This window comes from Helianthus annuus, chromosome 8, assembly GCF_002127325.2.
Source record: "Helianthus annuus cultivar XRQ/B chromosome 8, HanXRQr2.0-SUNRISE, whole genome shotgun sequence".
In the NCBI taxonomy this organism is placed as follows: domain Eukaryota; kingdom Viridiplantae; phylum Streptophyta; class Magnoliopsida; order Asterales; family Asteraceae; genus Helianthus; species Helianthus annuus.
In genome coordinates, this window is record NC_035440.2 from 11,932,672 (window position 1) to 11,958,083 (window position 25,412).

A 25,412-nucleotide genomic window follows, 5' to 3' on the forward strand; every position below is an offset into this window, starting at 1 on the left:
CTATCGGTACGAGATCTAAGTCGGGTTGTAGCATCCACGAACTTAGTAGATTGAATTATCATGTTTAATGATAATTAACGAGAAGTAGGTAACTAGGAATGATTAACCTAGCTGATTGAATATATTGTTAAGTGATAAATAATGGATGATATCCATATATAATTAAAATCTCAAACTTGAGGGGCCAAAAGGGGAAAAACTTAAAATCTTGGTATTATAAGGAAACAAAACACAACACACACACACTAAATGTGTGTGGTGTGTTGATAAAGGCTGGGAAAACAAGGGGAAACCCTTGTTCATCATAAAATCACCAAATCGAAGGAAGATTCGAGTCTCAAATTCGTGCATGAACATAAATTCGTGATCATCTAAGCTTGGAAATCATGAGGTATGTCATAATTTATGTTTTGGTGATGATGAGTATGTGGATGAACTTGAAAGTGATAACCTTGAGTTCAACATTTTGTTAATATGGTGAAATCGATAATGAAATTACATTTGTAATCATCATACTTACAAGTATATGTGAAATACTTGAACAATTTTGTGATTTGAATAAGTGTTCATGTATGACATGAAGTGGGTTTTTGATTAAATGATGAAATTGATGATATATGAGTGTTCATGATCATCCTACTTGTATGTATGTGTAAGATACTTGAACAAAATAGAGATTCGAGTAAGTGTTCATACATGACTTGAAACGCGTTTTTGTATGATATGATAAATTGATATTATGTTAATGTTAATAAGTGTTTGAGGTCATGTTGTCTACTAGTTTGTATGTAGAACTTTATTATATTAGGTATTCAGATGAATGCCTAGTAGTATAAGGAAATGGGCTTTACATATAGATGAAAACCCTTAGTTCTAGCATGAAGAATGGATAAATTGGCATTGATAGTCGAAAGCTAAGTTAACTTGATGTTATTAATCGCTCAAACTTGTTAAAGTGAAAGAAATGAGATTAACTTGGTTGGGATTTTAGTTAAAAGGGTAGCTTAGAAATAACGCCTACCGAATATTAGATGAAACGCCTAAGTGAGTTCGTTGAACCTTTTAGGGCATATGCATATGTTAATAGGCAGTCGAATTTTTGAAAGTCAAACTGACCTATAATAAGATTGAATGACAATTTTGATATAAAATTCGTAAGATGGAATAGTCGTGATAAATGATGACTAATCTAACCATCTTGTGAATGAGAGATGATAGTTTGATACTTGACAAGCTAGATGGGGGCTTGGGGAAGAAACGGGTCAAACGAATCAAGAACGAGGGAAAAAGCATAATTAGATGCAAGGTAAGTGAAACTTACATCTTTAAAATAGAACATCTATTTATATATTTGACTAAGAATAAGCGATTTGGTATTCGGAATGAGATTTAGAAATATGACGTCCCGACACGAATCGACACGGGTCGGAACAAGTGGAAATGGTAATAAACCATATTGAGTGGTAAAAAGGGTAAAATGGGTAAAATGGTAATTTAGTCATGTCATGAAAAATAAACAAGGAGTTTTGAAAAGTTGCCTTATGGTGTATAATAGGTAAAAAGGGTAAAATAGTAATTCGGTCATGAGTTGACAAATAAATATTGAGTTTCAAAAAAAATACGCCCTATGGTGTAAGCCATAATGGGTCAAAAGAATTAAGAAATGACTTTAAGTAGTATGATCATATGGTGTAAACCGAAACTGACTAAATGGTGAGATGGTAAATAAATACCATCTCATAATGGTAAAATGGTCATTTAGGCCAAATGGGTCAAACGGTGATGTATCATCATTTGAAAATAATGACTAATGGTCGCTTGTCGAGTTTTGTGCCCACAGGAAGGATAGCGTATGACTTGCATTTAGGGGTGTTCATGAGCCGAACCGAACCGAGCGGAGGTCTGCTCGTGCTCGGTTCGGTTTGAAACCGAGCCGCTCGGTTCGGTTCGGATTTAGGAAATCGAGCGAAAATCTTATGCTCGTGCTCGGTTCGGTTTAGAACCGAGCCGCTCGGTTCGGTTCGCTTTTGCTCAGTTTTATTTAGCATTCCTACACAGCCATTCATTCACCAAAATTCACCAACTTATATGTCTCACACACACTTTAACAATTTAACAAAATAAAAACATAAAAAGTCCCACAAAAAAAACACAAAATGTCATCCAAATGTTTAATGTTTAAGAACATCTAAAATGCAAAATAATTTTCAAAACACGCGTTGAAGTCATTCCAGACATCTTCAATCAAAAACTGAATTCAAAACATAAAATTTGCTACATGATTCTAGGGGTTGTATAATTGGATATGCTACATGTTTATTATATTTAATAAATATAATATATATATTTAATAAATATAAATATAATATATATATTTAATAAATATAATATATATAATAATAATAATAATAAATTCGATCGAAACCGAACGAGCGACGAGCGAGCGAGCGTACCTATGCTCGTGCTCGGTTCGTTTTTAAACCGAACCGAGCTGCTTGGCTCGGTTTTAACCGAGCAAGGAATCGAACAAGCAAATTTCCGAGCTTTTTCGAACGATCGTCGAACGATCTTCGAGCGCCGAGCAGTTTGGACACCCCTACTTGCATTGTTATTAATTAGCAATTAATAATTTAACGTATTAAAACGGGTCAATGCTAAGACCCGAGCCAGGTACGTGTTATGGGTCAAACTCTCAATGAGTACTTAAGGTCCGACGAGAGTTAATCGAGTCATGGGTGGGCTTTGGATTACCTAAAGTGAGGTATATCTAATCATTTGAAAATTTGGGAACATCATGTCCTTAGGAATTCAACGATTTGAATAGAACAACGGTTTAAGGTATTCATTTGGTCAAATTATGCGTCTAAAAGTCCTTCGTAGTAAAAAGGATTAGGTTGACCAAAACGCCCTCGAATGAAAAACCCGAAAAACGACCCCTTAAGGGTAGTTTAAATATAAATTCTATAATTCGTTCGACCCTTACGATAGTATAAAATGGAAGGTTTAAACCGTTTTGGCTTAAAACTAAATATTGGATCATTTTCGTAGAATGTCTAACTTGGGATAGAATGGGAATATAACGATTTTTCCCATTCACGATCCATCACATTTGAAGTTGTGATATATAAATGAAAATGAGAAATGGGAGCGTGAACTAAATAATCGGACTAGGTTACGGAGTCATGATTGAAAGGTTTGGAATTTTTAAAAAGAATTCGTATTAAACATGCGAACAAGTCAATTAGCATAACCGTGAACCGATAGCGGACACATAAAACACAAGAATAATACCCCGGGTTATGGGGTATAGTCATAAAAATAATGATCTTGTAAAGCGATGTAATATTTGTGAGACCGTTTGCTTAATCATGCAAACAAGTCAATTATTTACAATAAATATATTGGAACCAATGGTGTAAAACAAATTTGGTGAATCCGGATCATGGGTTCACAAGTTAGGAATGTGGGAAATTGTTTTACGAACGCGTAGGAGAAAGTTTCGTGCGAAACGGATAAGAATTGATCAAGTTACTGAAGTTTTCGTAACAAAAACGACAAAAATGGAAAAGCTGCAGAGCAGCCAACCGTAAGCTACGGTTGCCAATTGTAGCCTACGGCTGGCAGCTGCTGCCAAACACAAAATGTGTGAGCCGTAAGCTACGGCCCACAACCGTAGCCTACGACGTGTTTCTTCCAAAATGGATTTTGTTTGTTTGTTTGATATTTTAGGTTATAAAACCATTTCTAAGCTCCATATAACTAACATGTGAGTTGTTATTGGTGTATAGGTGATAGCTAGGACCTTATGGATGACGATCAAGCATTGTGGTTAAACCGAAAACACAACCGAAGTTCAAGCTTCCGCTTAGTTTCGTTATTTTACGAACTGAATCAATTATGAACTTTATAAAGGTTTTATATTTTATGAAGGAATCAACGTGCCAAAGTGTTTAATTGAGTGTTTTAAACACTTTGGCACATTGATGACATTTTATAATAACTAGGTTTTTATCTGTCGCGCGTTGCGGCGAAACGAAGCAAATGATAATGTAAAATAAATGTTATTTGAAATTTTATGTACCTATCAGTATAAATTCGGTTTGCTCTACGTTTTGATATTATACGTTTTCGTTTAAAAACAACCTTTTTTACGTGCATATTTTATGTACATTTTGGAAATTCGAGTTGAACTACGTTTCAACATAAACTTTTTTAGAAAATGGGTCAGATCAAATATAATATGTTTTCATGTTTGTTTATGTATAAGGCGCATATTTTGTTTTGAACAGAGTGGAGTCAAATTGTGTTTTCCCCTTTTTTCATAAGCTCTAATTAATCTCTTTTGATTACACGTGTCGGTTCCTCTATACATGTTAATGTTTTCTATGTATGAGTCGAGTCGTATATAATACGTTATGATTGTATTGTATAAACTCAATTTACTTTCATTTTGATTCAATTGCAATGCTTATATAGGTCACATTGAATTCAATCAGATACGTCGAAATGTGATGGTTAACGCATCACATAACATTTGGACTAATCCATTCAACATTTACGATATACCGGTACCACAACATGCGCGGGTCTTATTGCTAGTTGTATAAAATAATGTAACATCCCATTTCAGGATTTACATTAGACTGGAAAATGGGAGTTGTAGTTTAGGACCAAGATGTAAAGGACCAAACTATAAGGATTAATTGTGTAATTTAACCACTTTGGTTATATTTTTTTTTTTTTTTTGAACGGTAGATCAACTGGTTTTTCAGCCTACTCCAATGGGCCAGCATATGCTGTTAAAACCCCTCACCCCAAGTTCGAATCCCTCCCAGAGGTGTTCTCCCATATTTACATAATTTTAGACTTAGTAGGAATCGAACTTGAGACCTCCCCAGGAGAAAACCACTTAGTGGAAAACCCCCAGATCAACTGGGCTATACCCGCACCCCTTTGGTTATATACTTACATAAATACAAAGGTAAACTTCTAATACGGTTTACCTGTTCCATTCTTTAGCATATTTTTATTGATCTATGTTTTGTTGTTCACTTGTTCCATTCTTTAAAAACGTGCTCAAACTTCAATGGTTGATTTAACCGGAACCGATAACTAAAACGGCCAATTAAAGTTTGGTTTAATAAGTTTTAGTTTTTTGTGAAACTCCATTAACTTCCACTTTAATAGTTAGGCTAGTTCTTTATTTGAGTAGCACGTGTTATTTTATTTTTTCACAAAAACTAAAATAGTGTTTGTGGTTTTTGTCATATCTACATCTTATAATTACCGGACATTTTAGTCTTTTAGATATCGATAAAAGCATGTGCAAATTTGGGGTGATCATGTTATTATTTTCTAGCTTCTTTTGCTATTATTTATTGTAGTTAATTTTACTTTACGTGTTCCATCCCAACCTATTTTAGATCCAAAATGTTTTGGACCCTGTTGACGAAAATTCATACACTCGTCGATTGGCATTTGTATAATAAAGATTAATGATCAGTGAGGATCTAGAAGATCTTTATAGGGGCAACGCTATTTTACTCTATATTAAATAATACAAGATTCTTCTTTTGCTCAGTTTTAAATTTAAGACATCTGCTCTATTTTACTCTTATATTAAATAATATAAAGTTCTTCTTTTGATTGGATTTGAACCTAAGACCTCTTCTTGAGAGACAAGTGTCATTTTGTTCTGCTTTTCTCATTTCCTTACCCTGTTGTTCTTAAGTTTCATTTAAAAAGGGAAGATTTAAAAGGAAGTTTAGGAAGAGAAGATTTATAAGGAAATAAGATAATATTGTGTTCCAAAGATTTTCTATAGAGAGAAAGGAAGAGAAAAGGAGGTGTTAGACTAAAATTCATTCTTCAAAATTAGAAATAAATTGAGAGAAAGGAAAGAAAGAGAAGAGAAAGGGAGGGAGTGAGCGACTCCGTTCTCTTCTTTCCTTAAATGAAAAATGCAATTAAAATACACAAAACTTAGGGGAGGAGGGGTGGTTACTAGTCATAGAATTCTATCACTCGCAATATCCAATCAACTCATGCCATGTAATCACCCAATATTCTATCACTAGTGATAGAAATGTAGTGGGGGTGGTCACTAGTGATACAATTCTATCACTCCTAATTTTTTTTATTTTTTATTTTTATTTCACTAATTTTTTTAATTTTTTATTTTAAATTATAAATTAACAATAAAACACTAAAATTATAAATTTCATTAAATTTAAAACATACAACTTCAATTTAACATACTAGAAATCATGAAACATACAATTTAAAAAAAAAAACCTACTCCTCGTCCGAATCATGAAACTCCAAACTTAGAGAACCTACTAGTTCGATTAAATTGTATCTCAACCGAAAGTGAGTTTCTTCATTACGCAATTCTAGATGGATATTTTGTGGAACTTGAACTTGTGTAGGAGGATCCGGCACCCAATCCAGGGATATTGCATGTTCGTCTTCTTTGATCGTCATATTGTGCAATATGATACATGCATACACTATGCTATGTATTGATTTCTTGTTCTCCGCACAAACCGGTCAGTGTAGTATACCCCATCTACCATTTAAAACACCAAATGCCCTCGCAACATCTTTTCTTGCTGATTCTTGCAATTTTTTGAACACGATTTCTTTAGGCTCGACAGGAAATTAGGGTGCTTTCATAAAAACAGACCAAGACGGGTAGATACCATCCACAAGAAAAAAGTCTCGTCTGTAATGTCGACCGTTAACATAGAAAGGAAAGGAAGGTGCGGTACCATCTGTTACGGTTTGAAACAACGGCGACGTGTTCAACACATTGATGTCGTTGTTTGAACCTGGAACACCAAAATACGAATGCCAAATCCATAAATCATTCGACGCCACCGCTTCTAGTATGATGGTTGGTCTTTTGATGTCTCCCCTAACATACGCCCCTCGCAACTCTCTTGGACAATTTTTTCACTCGATGTGTGTACAATCGATGCTACCGAGCATCCCGGGAAAATGCCATCTAGCCTCGTGTGCGGCGTAAATACGTGAGATGTCGTGGCTCGTCGGTTTACGTAAAAACTCTTTAGCATACAACTTAATGACCGTGTTGCAAAAAAATTGCAAACATTCACGTGAAGTTCTGGCCGACATAGCTAGGTATTCATCATATTGATCGGGAGGGTTACCTGTCGCTAGTTGGCGAATGGCGGACGTGCATTTTTGTATCGGCGTGAAACTTGGTTTGCCCCTCACATCGTAACGTTCTTGAAACAATTCCTCGCTTGCTTCGATGTCTCCAACAATCTTTAAAAATAATTCTTTGGGTAAACGAAACCGATCTCTAAACGTTTCGGCATTGTAGAGCGGATTTTCCACAAAATAATCGTTCATTAACACTACACTTCGTTTGCACGTACACGATCATGGTCTACCATCTTCTTCTTTGGGCGGGACGACTCGGCATCAAGTTCGTTATACACCGACACAAAATATTTTAGCGTCTCATTGTCGGAAGACGACTCGGTATCGCTATCACTAGACATCGGAAACGTCGAATCCGTAGGGAAATCCATTTGAGAAAGATGTAGATTGTGTGAAATGGGTTTATGTTTTTGATGTGTGTAAACTGGTTTAAAATGGAGATATATATAAAAGGTTTAAAGGTTTTTTTTAATAAACTTACCGTTGAATAACGGTCGAATATGCCCAATGTTCAAACTTTCAACGCGTTATAAATTCCACTCGTTGAAAACATCACGCGTGATACCACTGGCGGCGGTGGTGTGCGTTATAAAATAACGCGTGATGGCACCTCCATCACGGACCGCCCCCTCCGCCCTTAATGCTACGATATCTCAAAAGTTTTAATAGTATATTTCTGACTATAAGGAGTCATAAGGGTAATGGCAAAACCCTGCCACCTAGGCGCCATGTAGACTATGAAGACTTTGCCCTTCACATCATAAAAACCACGGTGTGGTCAAGGACAAGGGCAAATCCCCATATTTTTTTAATTAAATTATTTATATATTTATATTCTATTATTTTGTAACAAAAGTATGTATTTATATTGTACATTGTGTTTAAATTGTTGTATCTTAATTAAAATAGTTGTACAATGTGCTTAAATTGTTGTTCATTATCTAATTTATTTATATATTATTTTTTTGTAACATTTTTGTAAATTGTACTTAAGTTGTTGTATCTTAATCAAATAATGGTTTCATTATCTAACCAAATTCAATGTGTTTTGTATACATGTATAGTTGTAAATTGTGCTTAAGTGGTTGTATCCTAATCAAATAATGGTTTCATTATCTTACCAAATTCAATCAATTTGATCCATTCATTGTTGTGTTGTTTTATTTGTAAATTTACACTCCATAAATTAGCAACAATTTTGTGCATAAGGTGTTGTAATTTATGTTTTGGGGGGTTATAAAAAAACGTTGATTTTTTAACTTTAACCCAAAAGCTTTTTTATGTTTTGTAATTTTAACACATATAAATTGTTTTTTTTTTTTCATTTTTAACTCAAAAGTTTTATTATTTTCAATTTAACCTCACAATATTTTTACCTTCAACTTTGGTCCCTCTACTTTTCATCTTTCGCAAATTTTCGTTTTACGTTTCGTTCTAAATTTTGCGAGTTAAGACGGTGCGACGTGCGTGTGTCGTTTAACGTTTTTTTTTGTTTCGTTCAAAATTATGCGAGTTAACACGACACAACATGCATGCGTGGTTCAATGTTTACATTTATTTTTTTTCGTTTGACAAGTTTGTCGCAACGTGCGGGTCCTGGATCTACTCAGTATTGGTAGTCGCTGACGGTGGTGTGACATTAGTGCTATTTGGCATAGTTCTACGCCCCCACCGCAACGCGGGGGAAGCTTAAATCTAGTTCATATTATTTCAAGAAAAACAAAACAATTCAATCATGATAACAAAGACAATATTTTTTTTCAGAAATAATAAGAGACATAAAATTTAAAAAATTACATAAATAAAATAACCGAATTACATAGTCTAATTATCATATCGTCATTGCACCATTGAATACGCCAACCAAATCCGCATAAAGTTTGTTATACGTCTATTTGTTAAAAATTTCGCATTGGTTTACTCTTCTCACTTCTTCACCGATGTCTACAATGACTGGTTGTGTATCTTCTTCGTAGTTTTGGCATATTACGTGTCCTTCATCCTTCTAAATCATATCGTGCAAAATAATGCACGCGTAAATCACATTTCTAATTCTATATTTTCCGTAATCCTACACAGGATGCGCATAATGTGCCATCGTTTCTACAAACCACCAAAAGCTCGTTCATCGTTTTTTATTGCCGCCATTTGAGCTTTGTTAAACTTTGTTTTCTTTTCATCTAAGGTATGTAAAAGCTTTTACAAACACATAATATTCAGAGTAACTATCATCGGCTAGATACTATCCGTATTGGTGCTCCACATCATTTACAGAAAAAAGAGGCCATCGGCCCAACCTCGTTTATGCGGCCGTTGAAAATGGGTGATTGGTCAACAATATTTATATTGTTATTTGAAGTGGCCAAACCAAGGGATGCATACCAAAACCAAAGATCTTGTGATACAACCGCTTCAAACATCATAGCCATTTTTTATTATGTCCACTTTTGGGTTGGTCGCGCAACACAGTTGGACAAAGTTCCCACTCCATACTACCACTCATCTCGAGAAAACCATGTCTATCATCATGAAACTCCAAAATTTGTTGTGTGTCATTAAACGTAGGTTTCTCAATTCTTTTTTACGTAGAATTCAATAACATACTCACAAAAATAATGAAGACTTTCCCTTGGTACTCATTCTGAAATTTTTAAATATTAATCAATTATGTCGGAACTAGTGTCATAAGGTAATTGTCTAATAGCGGACATAACTTTTTGCAACGTGCTAAAACCAATATCACCACGCACATCACGTTTTTGTTTAAAATATTCATATTTTTTTTCTAAATCATTTACTATTCTTAGAAACAACTGTTGGCTCATATAAAAACGTCGCCTAAAATTCTTATGATCAACATGGGGTTGGGTGAAAAATAATCACGTACCAAAAGTTCATGCGCGTAGACCTGATTGCATACAATTCGTTTTCTCTTTTTGGTTTATGAACTCCCAATATCTTCAACAATAATCTGTGCGACTCATTGAACCGATGATATTATTAGCTCGGCTCCCTCTTTAGAAGAAGATGATAAAACGAATTCGTCAAATAAAGATGATGATGAACTTGATGCTTGCATTTATTTTTAAAAGAATAATTTTATGGTGATAGAAGTTGGAGTTGTTTTTGTGAAGATATAGGTTAGGTGATACAAGTTGGTTTGCATAATAAAATAATTTAAGGGATTTTTTTTTTTATAAAATTAGTTGTTGGAATCGGCTATTTTTTGAAAAAAAAAAAAAAAAAAAAAAACTCGGTCAAATACTTGGTTAAGCCCCCGACACCTATGGACAATCCCACAATGCGAATGGGCAACGCCTACGGGAAAGGGAGGGGGGGGGGTTGGTGTGACATAAGGTTTTACGTCTTTAACATGTATCCTCAAGACATAAGTTTTTAATGCATAATGTACAATTTTCTTTTAAACATGATTTAGGGAAATATGTAATTTTGTAAGTTTAAATGAAGATATATGAAATAAATAAAATAAATGCTTTAGAATTAGTTTCAAATGAATAACTTCAAAGATATTTCCAACCAATATAGTAATTACACAAATTGATCGTTTACTTTTATCTTGAGAAAATAAGCCAAGGGGTTCTAAGATTAAAAAAATAAGACCAAATAAAGCGCATAACAAACTAAATTGTATTGATATAATCTATGATTTTGTATTCGTAAGCATAATCAATTATGCCAAACGTTATTCGGTTCCAATTGCATGGATGTTTATCTTGTACATATCATCAGTGGCGAAGCTTGAGATTTCCGACCGGGGGGTCGGAAGTCACCGGCCCTAAAATTATACCTTAGAAATTATAAAACCGGAGGGTCGAAAACGTATATATCTAAAAAATTCTATACAAAACGTACATACATAACATTACTGAGCGAAAAGTTCGGGGGGTCGGGCGCGCCTCCCGGCCACTTCAAAGCTACGCCCATGCATATCATCGGATCATATGTAACCCTAACTTCATTACTAACATTAAGCCATCATCAATTATCAAATCTATAAAACATGAATAGATTAAACACACATAAAATAGTTAGTTATAACATGCATTATTAATCGTACATAGAATCGGAGATCACAATAGACAAAAACATATAAATAATGATTAAACATAAATAATCATTCATGTAAGTGTGTAACTATAATCATTTAAAGATAACCATTCATGTATTATTGTTCGCTACATCTAAGTAGATAAAGAGGCCCTTGTGTGGAAATCATGGTGGTAGTAATGAAAGCAATGAAACAAATAAAAATATATATTGTTGGTACATGAAACATTAAGATAAACTATAAATTTAAGAAGGAAGAAGGAACCGAATCAAATATGGTTGTTTTATAGCCTTATTTGTATTGCCCCCAAGTACCATCTAGAGTCTCTAGAATGTCACTTTTCTTGAGTGGCAAGAACATATTAGGTTAAACCTAATTTTTAATCTAGACAGGGTTGATTACGACTTTCGCTAAACACTAGAATTACATATTGTGGTGTTTATAGTTCTATATAGATTGCCTTGAAGTGTCCTCTAGAGTCTCTTAAATGTCCCCATCCTAGAGTGGCAAGAACATATTAGGTTAACCCTAATTTTCAATTTAGATAGATTGATTCGAGACTTTAAAAAAAATATTGCACGACCCTAAAGGATTCCCGTCATGTACTCTTCGGTTGAAACATAAAGGACATAATATTATGTTATGAAATCTAATTCGAGATATGATGCACTCAAATTACAAATTCAATGCTAAAGGAATTACAAGTGAAAAACGAACTAAGTCGAGCTTGAGCTCATCTAAGCTCGAGCTTGGTTCATTTAACTTAATAGTGTTCGAGCTTAAACTTATTTTTTTTTTCGATCTCTTTTTCTTAAATTACAATTGTCGTATCAGGATCCGGTTACAGTAATACCCCACTCGTAACAAAGCTAAATTGATTTTGGAAGTCCACACAAGGACTTTTGTATATTAAAAAAAAGTGAACAAAAAGTCATTTTTATCATCGATTTATAATTTTAACTTAAATCTTCTCTTAAATTTTTGTAAAGAGTAATAAAATGGCAAAATCACCCTAAGGTTTGGTTACTTTTGCCACTTTAGTGCACAAATGAAATTTTTTGTAACTGTATCTCTAAGGTTTCCTTTTTGTTTTTAAGTTTATCTAAATCACTAACTTAGTTAAAATGTATCGTTAACTCCCATAGACAACTTTGACAATTCCTAAACCTCAGGACGATTTTGGCACTTTCCCATTTATTCCTTTGTTTTTTAATTTTATAAATTTTATTTTTATATTAAACAATATATATATATATTAAAAAGAGGTCATAAACGTCAATTTTATCATCGATTTATAATTTTCACTTAAGCCTTCTCTTAAATTTATGTAAAAAGTAAAATGGCAAAATCGTCCTTAAGGTTTCCTTTTTGTTTTTAAGTTTATCTAAATCATTAACTTAGTTAAAAGATATCATTAACTCCCATAGATGACTTTGACAATTCCTAAACCTCAGGACGATTTTGGCACTTTCCCATATATATATATATATATATATAGGATTAGGTTCAGGAGTGAACACTAGTGTAGCTTACGAACTGAGTGAACTAATCCTGGCCATACACGTGTGTAGATCAATGGCCAAGATTTGATGTTGAAATACACTAGTGTATTTTACGATTTGATGATGAGATCCTGGCCATATATGTATTTAGATCAATGGCCAAGATTTGTTCACTCAGTTCGCAAATACACTAGTGTTTACTCTAGAACCCCACCATATATAGGGTAGGGTTCCAGCGTGAACAACCTCCCAAGAATGAACTGCGTGAACAGATCTGGACCCTTGATTTCCTTTTTAGTTGTTAAGGGTAGGATTGTAATTATATAAAAAATTAGATTTAAATCATTATTTTAATAATTGAATTAAGTTACATCTTTCCTAATTTAAATTCATTATCCACACTATATTTTATTTATTAATAAGATAATTTTCAAAACAAACAACAAATCACCGGATTTCAATTTTAATTTTTATTTCAGATTTCATAACCAGAATTCAAATTTTTATTTTTAAGATCCACGTAACCTTCGTATTCCAACGTTATACACATGTGTACTTGGATATAAATAGAATAGTACACATGTGTACTCAGCATCGTACATATGTGTAATTAGCTACATAATACATACATAGAAACAATACCTGTAAACTATTTTATATTTAACAAATTACAAGTTCCATAATGTTTTCCAAACCAAACAAAAAAACATATAATTACAAGTTCCAGTTTCGTAAAAACAATAAACCCAACATAATCGAAAAAACAAAAAACATAATCTTTTACAACTATTTGCCACGTTATATGCTGAATCATCCTTATCGACCTCATACGTCAATCATCCTTATCGACCTCATACGTTAATCATCCTTATCGACCTTCCATCTCCACTTTTCTCGTTAACGACATCTCCTATAATAGCCCAAAAATCTCAGCAACTAATACTTTGCATAATTCACAAGTGTAATCAACAACTTTACACATTCAATAAACAAAAAGTTATGAGATATCAAAAAAGCAGACACTATACACATGTGTACATTGGGTTAAAATAGAGCAAAAATTAGGTTAAAATAGAGCAAAAATCAGAATACACATGTGTACATCGCATTAAAAACAGAGCAAAATCAGAATACACATGTGTACATCACGTTAAAAACAGAGCAAAATCAAAGAATTGAACAAAAAAACTCAGCAACTAATACTTTGCATAATTCACAAGTGTACATCAATAACTTTACACATTCAATACACAAAAAAACTGAGATATCACAAAAAACAGACGCTATACACATGTGTACATCGCATTAAAAACAGAGAAAAATCAGAATACACATGTGTACATCAACAAAAAAACAGAGCAAAATAAAAAAATACACGTGTGTACATACGCTAATCAAAACTCACAATTACAATCTACAAAATAAATTACAAGCATAATAACCAGCAAAAACAATTAAAAACCTATCACAACAAAAACTAGGTAAATAATCCAATAAAATCCCAAATTTTCATCTCCTAACCCTAGGAAAACCTTACACCATTATCCAACGCTATTGTTAATCAGACTAACAAAAAATCTCCCAAAACAATTCAACCACTGATACGTATATAACAAATCAAATGGTGTAATTAAAAAATTATACTACAAAACAAAAACATGTTAATATTAATCGATTCAGACTTTTAGAGTTTTACTTTTTACTACTACGACAAAAACATCATAAAATTATTAATTAACGATTCATATACCACATAACAACACAGCACAACAGGAAACCTGATATAATTTACAAATCCGTTAAAAAAAAACTTACAAGCAGAATGTGATGTGCTTGATGAACACAATCGATGGATCGATCGAATGAGGCGGATGTGCGGCAGCGCATTGACGCCGAATCGATTCGGATCTGAAAAACGATCCGGCGAAAATCAATGTCGGCGATGAAACGATGATGAATCGGACCAAAAATTAGGGATGGCAATCAAACCCGAACCCGATGGGTAAACCCGAAACCCAACACATTTGGGACGGGTTTGGGGTCGGTTAATCGGGTTTGGGACGGGTTTGGGAATAGTTTTTATTTTTTTCGCGGGTTTGGGACGGGTTTGGGATTTAGTGATATACCCGTTTACCCGACCCAATTACCCGATAAAGTATACCCGTTTACCCGATTGTATACCCAATATAATTTCTTTTATATTATTAATATGTATATACATATGACACATCCATTTTTTACACATATAGGTATTCTATTTCGTATACACTGTAGTTATTTGATATATATTTTTATAATAACAATACAAAATGTAACCGGTTAGTAATTACCCGATAGATACCCAATGGGTTTTGAGATGAGTATACCCAACGAGTAATCTTTTTAAATTAATGGGTTTACCCGAAACCCGCGGGTATACCCGATACCCGATGGGTATTTACCCGCTAGAAACCTGACGGGTTTTGGGACGGGTTTGGGACAAGCTTATCTAATCGGGTTTGGGTTTGGGATTACCTAAACCCGTCCCAAACCCGACCCATTGCCATCCCTACCAAAAATCGAAGCCTGATTTCGTCGTCCGGCAGTTTGTTTTTCATCGAGATCCGGAGATGAAATGACGATTCAGTCATCCGACAGTTGTTCTTCATCGAGATGGAGATGCCATAAAAATGGGATTTGAAACTGATTGATGGAGAGAGAGACCAAATTTTACTGGATTTGAAAATTGATTGGATTTTAAATAATGGAAAGATTTTGGGTTTCTTTATTGAATTATTTTGATTGTGTAATTACGAATATACCCTTATGTATTTAATTAAATGGAAAAAATTAACCAAATAATTACCATCATGCCACTCACTTTAATCTCAAGATCATAAAAATCAAGGGCCCAGATCAGTTCACGCAGTTCACTCTTGGGATTTTGTTCACGTTTGAACCTAATCCTATATATATATATATATATATATATATAGGGGAAGGTTCATTTGAGAATAAACTTTAATTGAGAAGAAAAAGAACAAAGGATAATTTTGTAAAAGATTAAATAGTTTTTTCACTTATCTCATTTATTATCATTTTTGAATAATTAATTAGTCATAAAGACTATTATCCTCCACACTAACTTTTTTTGCCTATACACATCAAAAGTTATCTTACATATTTCGAAATTCATCCTACACGTTGAAATTTATCCTACACAACTCGTAAATTGTAAAACATTAAATAGGGGGAGGTTCATTTGAGAAGAAAATTAAATTGAGAAGAAAAAGAACAAAGGGTATAATTGTAAAACATTAAATACTTTTCTCTCATCTCATTTATTATTCTTTTTGACTAATTACTTAGTCATAAAGATTATCATCATCCACACTAAAATTTTTGGCTAGACACATCAATATTTATCCTACACGTTTTTGAAATTTATCCTACACATATTGAAATTTATCCTACACAACTCGTAATTCATCCTACACAACTCATAATTTATCCTACACCTTAAATTAATTTTTTTCTTCTTTGAAAAGATATATATTTTTTTAAATAAGTTACAAATTTAATTTAATTAGATATTAAAAAGGAAGACTAACAATTAATGATCTATCTAATTTTACCAAAATACCCTTACATCCATATTAAATACAAAAATTAAATGAAGTAAAATAAAGCATTCTTATTGGTTGAAATTTGTTCTTTTTTATTCTTACAAAAAATTTCTTCTCATTTGAACCCTCCACTATATATATATATATATAGGGGAAGGTTCATTTGAGAAGAAAATTTTATTGAGAAGAAAAAGAATAAAAGGGTATAATTGTAAAACATTAAATAGTTTTTTTCTCATCTTAATTATTATTATGTTTAACTAATTAATTAGTCATTAAGACTATAATCCTCCACACTAAATATTTTTGCCTACACACATCAAAAGTTATCCTACACATTTCGAAATTTATCCTACACATATTGAAATTTATCCTACACAACTCGTAATTTATCCTACACGCCTCGTATTTATCCTACACTATAAATGAATTTTTATTTTTATTTTTTGTGAAAAAAATATATATTTTAAAAATAAGTTACAAATTTAATATAGTTAGTTATTAAAGATGAAACTACCAATTAATGATGTATGTAAGTTTACTAAGATACCCTTATAGTTACATTAAGTACAAATATTAAATGAAGTCTAATGAAGCATTTCTATTGGTTGAAATTTCTTCTTTTTTCTTCTTACAAAGAATTTCTTCTCGTTTGAACCCTCCACCCCACTATATATATATATATATATATTAAAAAGAGGTCATAAACGTCAATTTTATCATCGATTTATAATTTTCACTTAAGCCTTCTCTTAAATTTATGTAAAGAGTAAAATGGCAAAATCGTCCCTAAGGTTTGGTCACTTTCCCACTTTAATAAAAGAAAATTAAACTTTTTGTAACTCGATCCATTAGGTTTCCTTTTTGTTGTCATTTCCATTCAAATCACTAGCTTAATTAAAATTTATGATTAATTCCCATGGACGATTTTAGCAATTCCTAAATCCCAGGGATGATTTTGGCCTTTTCCCACTTATTCTTATGCTTTTTTAATTTTATAATTTGTCTTTATTTTTAAATAAAAAAGGATAAAAATAACTATAAATGTAATATATATATATATATATGTATATATGTAGGAGAAGGTTCATTTTGGAAGAAATTTAATGTGAGAAGAAAAAGAAGAAATGGTATAAAAGTAAAACATTAAATACTTTATAACTGATCCACTTGGGAATAGCCGAGTGGTGTTGGTGAGTTTAGATAGAGCTTAGGATAGGAGAGGTCAGGGGTTTAATCCCCATGGTGTGCAAGTTTAGCCATTAAAAAAAATAATAATAATACTTTATAACTCCTCTCATTAATTATGTTATCTCTTATAATGAAGCAAAAAGCATTTTATCCTACACATTTGAAAATTTATCCTACATATATCTTACACTTACCGAAATTTACCCTACGCATATCTAAACTTATCACACACATTTAAAAATTTATCCTACACATATCAAAAATTGTCCTTCACCATAAACTGTGTTATCTTGAAAGAGTATATTTAAAAGTGAGTTACAAATTTAATTAGTTAGCTAATTAATTACAATTATAAAATTACCTACACGCTCTTATTAAAAACATTAAAGACACATTAAATGAAGTAAAATGAAGCATTTCTATTGATTTAAAACTTATTCTTTTTATTCTTATAATTTTTTATTCTCGTTTGAACCCTCAACTATATATGTATATACATATACACACAATTATATATACACATACATACACATTTATATATTTACACCCTTATATTTTAATTTTCTTTTTTTACCTTTAAATAAAATAATAATAATAATAAATTAGCGATGTTTGGTACAACGGGAGAGATGGGTGATACTGATATTTGGTTCGACGGGTCCATGACTTAACGATAATTTTAACTGAATTAGTGATTTGGATGGAAATGAAACCTTAAAAGTCTAGTTACAAATAGTTTTATTTTTGAACTAAAGTAAGAAAAGTGACCAAACATTAAAACACGATTTTACCATTTTACTCCTCCTGGTAAATCAAACTCCTAAGAGCATTCTCATCCAAACCATCAAAATATGTGAGGGGTAGTTTTTATATTATAAAGGGTATAAAAATGGTTGTGAGTGGAGGAGAGAGAAAATGTTACTGTTCATCTGTATATTTGGGGGGGACACTGTTCACCCAATATAATTTTTTTAATATATATTGAAAGTGGTTGTGAGTGAAGGAAAGAGAAAAATGTAATGATAATATTATTTAATTGAAAAGGAGAGAGAAAAAATATTTGTTTTTAGTGAAAATATATTGATACAGGAGTTGTTTTTTAGTGGAATGTATGTATAATTTGATAGATTGGATGAGAATGCTCTAAGAGCATTCATATTGCATTATAGACTCTATCTCCATCTATATATTTAAATCAAACTGTACACTTTTCTCTAAATTTATGTTAATTTCTAAAAAGTTTTTACATCTAACTCTCTATCTTACTCATGTTAACTTATTTTATTATTATTTTCTCTTTCCTATACACTAACAAAAAAAAAAAAAAAATAGAATGCTAAATATAACCCTTTAAATATAAATGTGTATTTTAATTTGTTTAAAATTTTATCTACTATACAGGTTTCAATGTAGTAGCATTTCTATTGTTTTTCTACTTTTCCTCTATATTATATAGAATGTCCACGTATAAACGCTCCAATATAAATATCAGTGGCAATAGAAGGGGCGGGGAGGGGCGCCTGAACCCCCGAACTTTTCGATTAGTAGTGTTATATATGTAGATTTCGTATAGAAATATTTGGGTATATACGTTTTTGACCCCCGGTTCTATAGAAATTCTTTGGTATATACGTTTTCGACCCCCGTCATTCGGTTCAAGTTTCACCACTGATAAATATTATAATAGATTTTAAATAATAGAATTTAAAAATCCTTCAAGAACCAAACGAAACATTAGTTGAGTGAACATGTAACTTAGTTGGAAGCTGGTGTAAGTACCGATGCGATTTCTCGCCGTGGGTACCGCCAACGTGACCACCATTTTTTATAAATTTAAAATAAATAATAATATTATACGAAACGTCTTTGTCCCTCTCTCACACACACACTCACAGACAGCTTTTCCTCACTCGATTATTTTATTGTCGACACAATATATTTTCTCTCATATATTTTATAATATAATATTAAAACTAACATTAACATCTATTTATTTCCTCTTTCTAGCTGTATATATGAACCATCCTCCTTACTTCGTCCCCCTTCTTCTTCGTCCACGCCTAATTTCTTGACCTAAATTCCCTTCCTTTATTTAAATTTCCTCTTTATTTTCTTCAGATCCAGAGGAGGCTCGATCTCTGATTCTCCTTTTCTGGCTCTCCAGGTGAGAATTTGCTTTAACTTTCCCAAATATATCTTTTAATTTTTTTTATCTTTGTTTTGATTTGTGTCTTAAATTTCTGTTTTATGGGTTTCTTTTTTATATGAAACTGTTTTAATTTTGGCAAAGTTATCTATTGTAGATCTTGAAATAATTTTGTCTAATTATGTCTTCTGATGCAATTTCGATAAAATAAATACAGATCTGTTTTAATAATAGATCTTGATATTCTTCGTTTTGAATTTTGTCATTTTTAATTTTAATAATGAAATTTTAAAATTAGTTTGACCAGATTTCGATCTACCCTTGTCGATTTCAGTATTAAAACGAAAACGATATGTTTTCAACAATGATCCAGTCTTGAGTATAAACCTTCAAAACCAAATTTAACATAACAATATTTTTTTTTTTTTTGGATATGTTTTGGAATTTTTCAAACGTGTTGTTTGTTGTTTCACTTAGATCTTATGTTTTGTTTTTGTTTTTAAATTTGATTCTAATGATAAAAGTTGTATTTTAAACAACAACAGGTGTTGTTTCAACAGAAGACCGAAAATGAATCACTGTGGAATCCAACAAACCAGTAACTTTTCGTCTTTCAACAACGGAGAGCCGGTGGTGTGTCCGAAGCCACGGCGGTTCCACCTCCTCAACACCGATACTCGAAAACCTTTAACATTTCATTTGTGGTACGGTGTTCTGGATCAGGAGATATACGATTCAAATTCTTGTGAACAAGCCTTACCCGCGTCGCCCCCTTATTTCTGCGGGTCACCGCCGAGTAGAGTATCTAACCCGTTAATTCAAGACGCTCGTTTCAAAGAGGAAAAATTAAGTTCAGTTTCACCAAATTCGATCATTCCTCCAAACCCTAGCTCGGGTGGTGTAGCATCATCATCATCATCATCTCCGTCATACAACAACATCCGTACCACTTACAACAACAAACCTTCGGTTAGAATTGAAGGCTTTAACTGCCTTGACAATAATCGCCGCAATTGTCGTGTTCCTGCTTTGGCTTGAATGAACCTGATGTGTGTAGTGATATTGGGCGGTTAATTTTAGGGTTGTGAAGAGGAATTTTGGACATCTTGTTGAAGAAGAAGATTACATGAAACTCTGTTATAATATGTAAATAGGGTTAAGAAGAAAAAGAGGTATTTGTCTGTATTTAGGGAGTTATTAACAAAAAATAATGGTAGGATATGAAGATGTTATTATTACGGTATTACCCTTCTGGTTATGATTTGTAAGTATAAACAAGGAAGGGGATTTTCCAAAGGAAAAATTTGTATAAAAATTCGTCGATTATTATTTTACTTTGTATATATGTGTACATGTAATATCCAAGTATTATATTCTATTTTTGTTAATATTGTTATTACTAAGTTACTAATATTAATAGAGTAAATTGCTAAAATCACCCGAGGTTTAGGCACGAATGGTCAGTTTATTGTATTGTCCATTTTTTTGAGATTTTCATTCAAATGTCTCATTTCCTTTATTTTTTTTTTTCTAACGTTGGGATGAAAATAACAAAAAGATTCTAAATCTGAGAGACGATTTTGACAAAAAAGAAAGTTAGACGTTTGTATTAAAATAACAAAAAAACTCAAAAGTGAAACACAACATGGTACAAAAAAATTGTTTTCGATGAAACTGACAAATATGCGCAAACCTAATGGACGATTTTGGCAATTTACTTCTATTATATTAATTATATTAATATTATTATATTACATTGAATTTTTGAATCTGACCAGCAAAGTCAAAATAGCATTTTGTTGAAGGCCGTTTGACCAAATTGCTGACGACGCATGCTTTTTTATCACGCCAAAAGGAATTATTCTTGTCTGCTATATATTATTCTTGGTCCTACCGGTATTTACCCAATAGACATCTAAAAGTTGCAAGTAATTTACGAAAAATTATATATCAAAATGGGTGGAATCCTTTATATTCAAATTTTATTCGAAGAAAGTTCATTCTCTATATGTTTTTTTTTTCTGACAGCCAAAACTAACTTTTTATCATAAAAACCAACTATTCAGGGGCGGTTCTAGGTGAAGACTAGGGTGGGCGGGTGCATCTTTGAAAAAAAAAATTAGTGTATTTTTTAGGCAAAAAACCCGACCGCACTCTCTGAAAATATGCTTGAACTAATCATCCGCACACTTAGCAAATAATTTCTGGGTCCACCGCTGCAGCTATTAAAAAAAACTAAGCAACTCCAGAAAGAGTACACACCGAAATGAGACGAGCCTAGATGAACGATCCTCTTAGATTTGCAGAAAGTACACTACTTACACGATTATCCTAGTTTCGTTTTATCTTGTGTCTTCTATTGTCATAGAATGATTATTGCTTCGTACGACTGTTTTGACAAAGTCAAACCCAATCCTTACGTATGTCAATAAAATACGAAGCAATGGTCATTGTGTGACAACATAGTACACATAATAGGACGACACTAGGATGACCGTGTAAGCTGAATTTACCATTACGGGTAGGAATGACACATTTACATTAAACAAAAGTTTATACTAGTATCTATCTAGAGTAAACTGCCATTTTGGTCCCTGAGGTTTGGTCACTTTTGCCACTTTAGTCCAAAACTCAAACCTTTTAAATCTGGGTCCCTGTGGTTTCACTTTATTGCCATTTTGGTCCAAAAATGAAATCAGCTGATATTTGGCTAATAAAATCCTGTGATTTTGTCCTTTTCCTCAGGGGCAAAATGGCCAAATATCAGCTAATTTCATTAATTTAATTAATAATGTGTTATAATAAAATTATATTGACCGTTTTGCCCCTGAGGAAAAGGATAAAATAACAGGATTTTATTAGTCAAATATGAGTTAATTTTATTTTTGGACCAAAATGGCAATAAAACTGAAACCACAGGGACCCAGATGCAAAAAGTTTGAGTTTTGGACTAAAGTGGCAAAAATGACCAAACCTCAGGGACCAAAATGAAGGTTTACTCATCTATCTATATCAAACATGAATAAAAATAAGCACCACAATGTAATTGCTTTATAGTAACACTAGGTTAGAACCCCGTGTATTACACGGGTTATATAAATGTAATTTTATATAATAAATAATAATAAAATTATATATTTTTGAAAAAAAAAACTCATATATTGCACGTGTTGAATAAAATATAATGTCATACCGTAAAATCGAGAATTGTTATATCTAAAAATGGTGTTCTTTCTACATGGTGATGCAATGTGCGATAAATGATAGGTTTAAACCAATTATAACAGTACGTCTAACATTACATAGTTGAAACTAAGTTGTCTGGATTTGACATTTGAAAGAATTGTGCGATTATAATGGTGAGTCCGGACCATTACAATGATGCGTCTAAAAACACTTGCAATTTAATAAAAGCATATGCCCAACCTAGAATCGTTATTTAATTATAGCAAATGAAAAAAAAAATTATTAAGTACATAATAAAAACAAAAGTTTATCCTTATCTAATTTTTGTTTAAAATCCTTTATAGAAAAACAAATATTTATTGTTATCTAATTTTTTATTTAAAAAAATATTTTTTATTATTTAATATGATTATAATAAAACCAATCGTTTATCCTTATCTAAATTTTTGTTTAAAATTATTATAGAATAACAAATATTTATTCTTATATAATATTTTGTTTAAAATTATTATTATTTAATATGAGAGATAAATAAGAAAATAAGATGAGAAAACACAAGAAAGTGATACGTGTCCAAAATTTTTTTTATTAGCATAGGACGATTTACAAACATTTCACTGAATTATAACGTAGCCTTCAAACTTCATTATACTTATATAACGATAAAGTAAAGGCTCTGAGTTCTTAAATTATTTTTAAGTGTTTTTTTAAACATATAAAGAATAAATTGCGCTTTATAAGTTATGGAATATCTAGACCACAGTCGATATGTATAGATTTCCGATTAATTTGACTTATGGATGTTGAGTTATAATAATGATATCTTTAATCATCCTTACATGCCACATCCCAAGATCTACATATCTGAAATGCAATAATAAAAATTAAATTAGTATCTACTTAATTAGTTGGTCCTAAGTTTTTTTTATATATAATTATTTTACGCAATAATTGTGAGGTGTTATTTAATCATTGATTTTAATTTACTTTTTACTCTAACGTTCATGGGTAACAAAAAAATTGAAATCACAGTGTCTTGAATCGGTGCATATTTTTTAAGTAATACGAAATTTAAACCGTGTATTATACTTCAAGAACTTTCACATTGCCATGTCAATGTTAAAATCAATGTTGTTGGTGTTAAAATTTCAACATATTTGTTTCGTTTTTTAAGGGTGGAGAAATTTTATTTTATAATTATCTTTTAATTAATATTAATTATAATTAAATAGGAGATAAAGATGAGAAAATTAAAAAAATAGATGGCTCCAATAAATGACATGTGTCCCTCCATTAGTTTCTTTTATTATATAGTATAGATTTATATTGAGAATAGATAAAAGTAAATACATTGTAGTCATGTATTTGAATTGCGAAATTGGATTATAATAACCCAATATTTACCAATTAGCCAATAACACTCCCAAATTTTGATTTGTACACCAACACTCCCAATTTTCAACTTATTGGCCGATGACACTCCCTAACTAACTGAACCCTAGCTAACCCAGTTAGTTTTTGCTGATGTAGCGTCTGATGTGGCCCTTTTTTGCTGATATGGCACATGATGTGGCAATGGATGTGGCATTTTGATGAGGTGGCAGCTGATGTGGCAAATGACATGGCCTTTTTGATGACGTGGCAGTTGATGCGGCAGCTGACATGACATTTTTTGATGACATGGCTGCTGACATCAGCTAACTGGGTTAGGGTTCAGTTAGTTAGGGAGTGTTATCGGCCAATAAGTTGAAAGTTGGAAGTGCTGGTGTAAAAATTGAAAGTTAGGAGTGTTATTGACCAATTGGTGAAAATTTTGGTTATTTAAATCTAATATCACATTTGAATTTGTATAAAAGTTGTAAAGAAAATATGAAGTATCTTAAATAGAACTTTATAAAAGAAGACTGATAATTACAAATAGATTACCTCTATTATTCTTTTACGCTACTTGCTGGTTCTTAAGTCTTAATCGTTCATCCAGTCATTATAATAGTTGGTCCACTATACAACTCATCTGCAACAAGGTACAAGTCATCTTGTACCCCGACCCGGCCACCATAACATTAAGAGGGTGAGTCAACATTGTCTTCTATAACTAATTTTCTTTGATGTGATGTAATTTTTAATATACATAGTTTCTTTGATGTGATCTAATTTTTCGTCGGGTATCTCGGGTAAACCTGACTCAAAACCCGTCGGGTCTCTTTTGGATACCTATTAATCAATTACATTTGGTGTTATCACTATAAAAATAATAACGACAACGTATATAATAACAATGGTTATGCTTTATCAAGTAAGCATATCATCAAATCCTAAACCCGTAAAAAAAACTAATCTTAAACCCGGTCCTATACCCGATTATTTGACCCTAACCCGTCTCAAATATGTCAAGTTTCGAATTTACCTATCAGGTGGGGGTCGGATTTCTATCCCTAGATTAGAGTCTAGGGGTAGCTGATTTTTAGGGTTAATTTTTTTATGACGAAAACTATCTAAGTGGGTTTTACAACACACTTTTCATT

At 32.1% G+C, this 25,412-nt stretch overlaps 2 long non-coding RNA genes across 2 annotated transcripts; both read left to right on the plus strand.

Moving 5' to 3' along the window:
• The first annotated feature begins 259 nt into the window (after positions 1–259).
• LOC110870825 lies at positions 260–4,102 on the plus strand. Its single transcript, XR_002553269.2, has 2 exons — positions 260–391; positions 3,789–4,102. It is a non-coding gene; the product is annotated as an uncharacterized LOC110870825 (long non-coding RNA).
• Positions 4,103–19,506: 15,404 nt separating this feature from the next.
• LOC110872077 lies at positions 19,507–21,089 on the plus strand. The gene is made up of 2 exons (XR_002554119.2): positions 19,507–19,719; positions 20,247–21,089. It is a non-coding gene; the product is annotated as an uncharacterized LOC110872077 (long non-coding RNA).
• Positions 21,090–25,412: the final 4,323 nt, after the last annotated feature.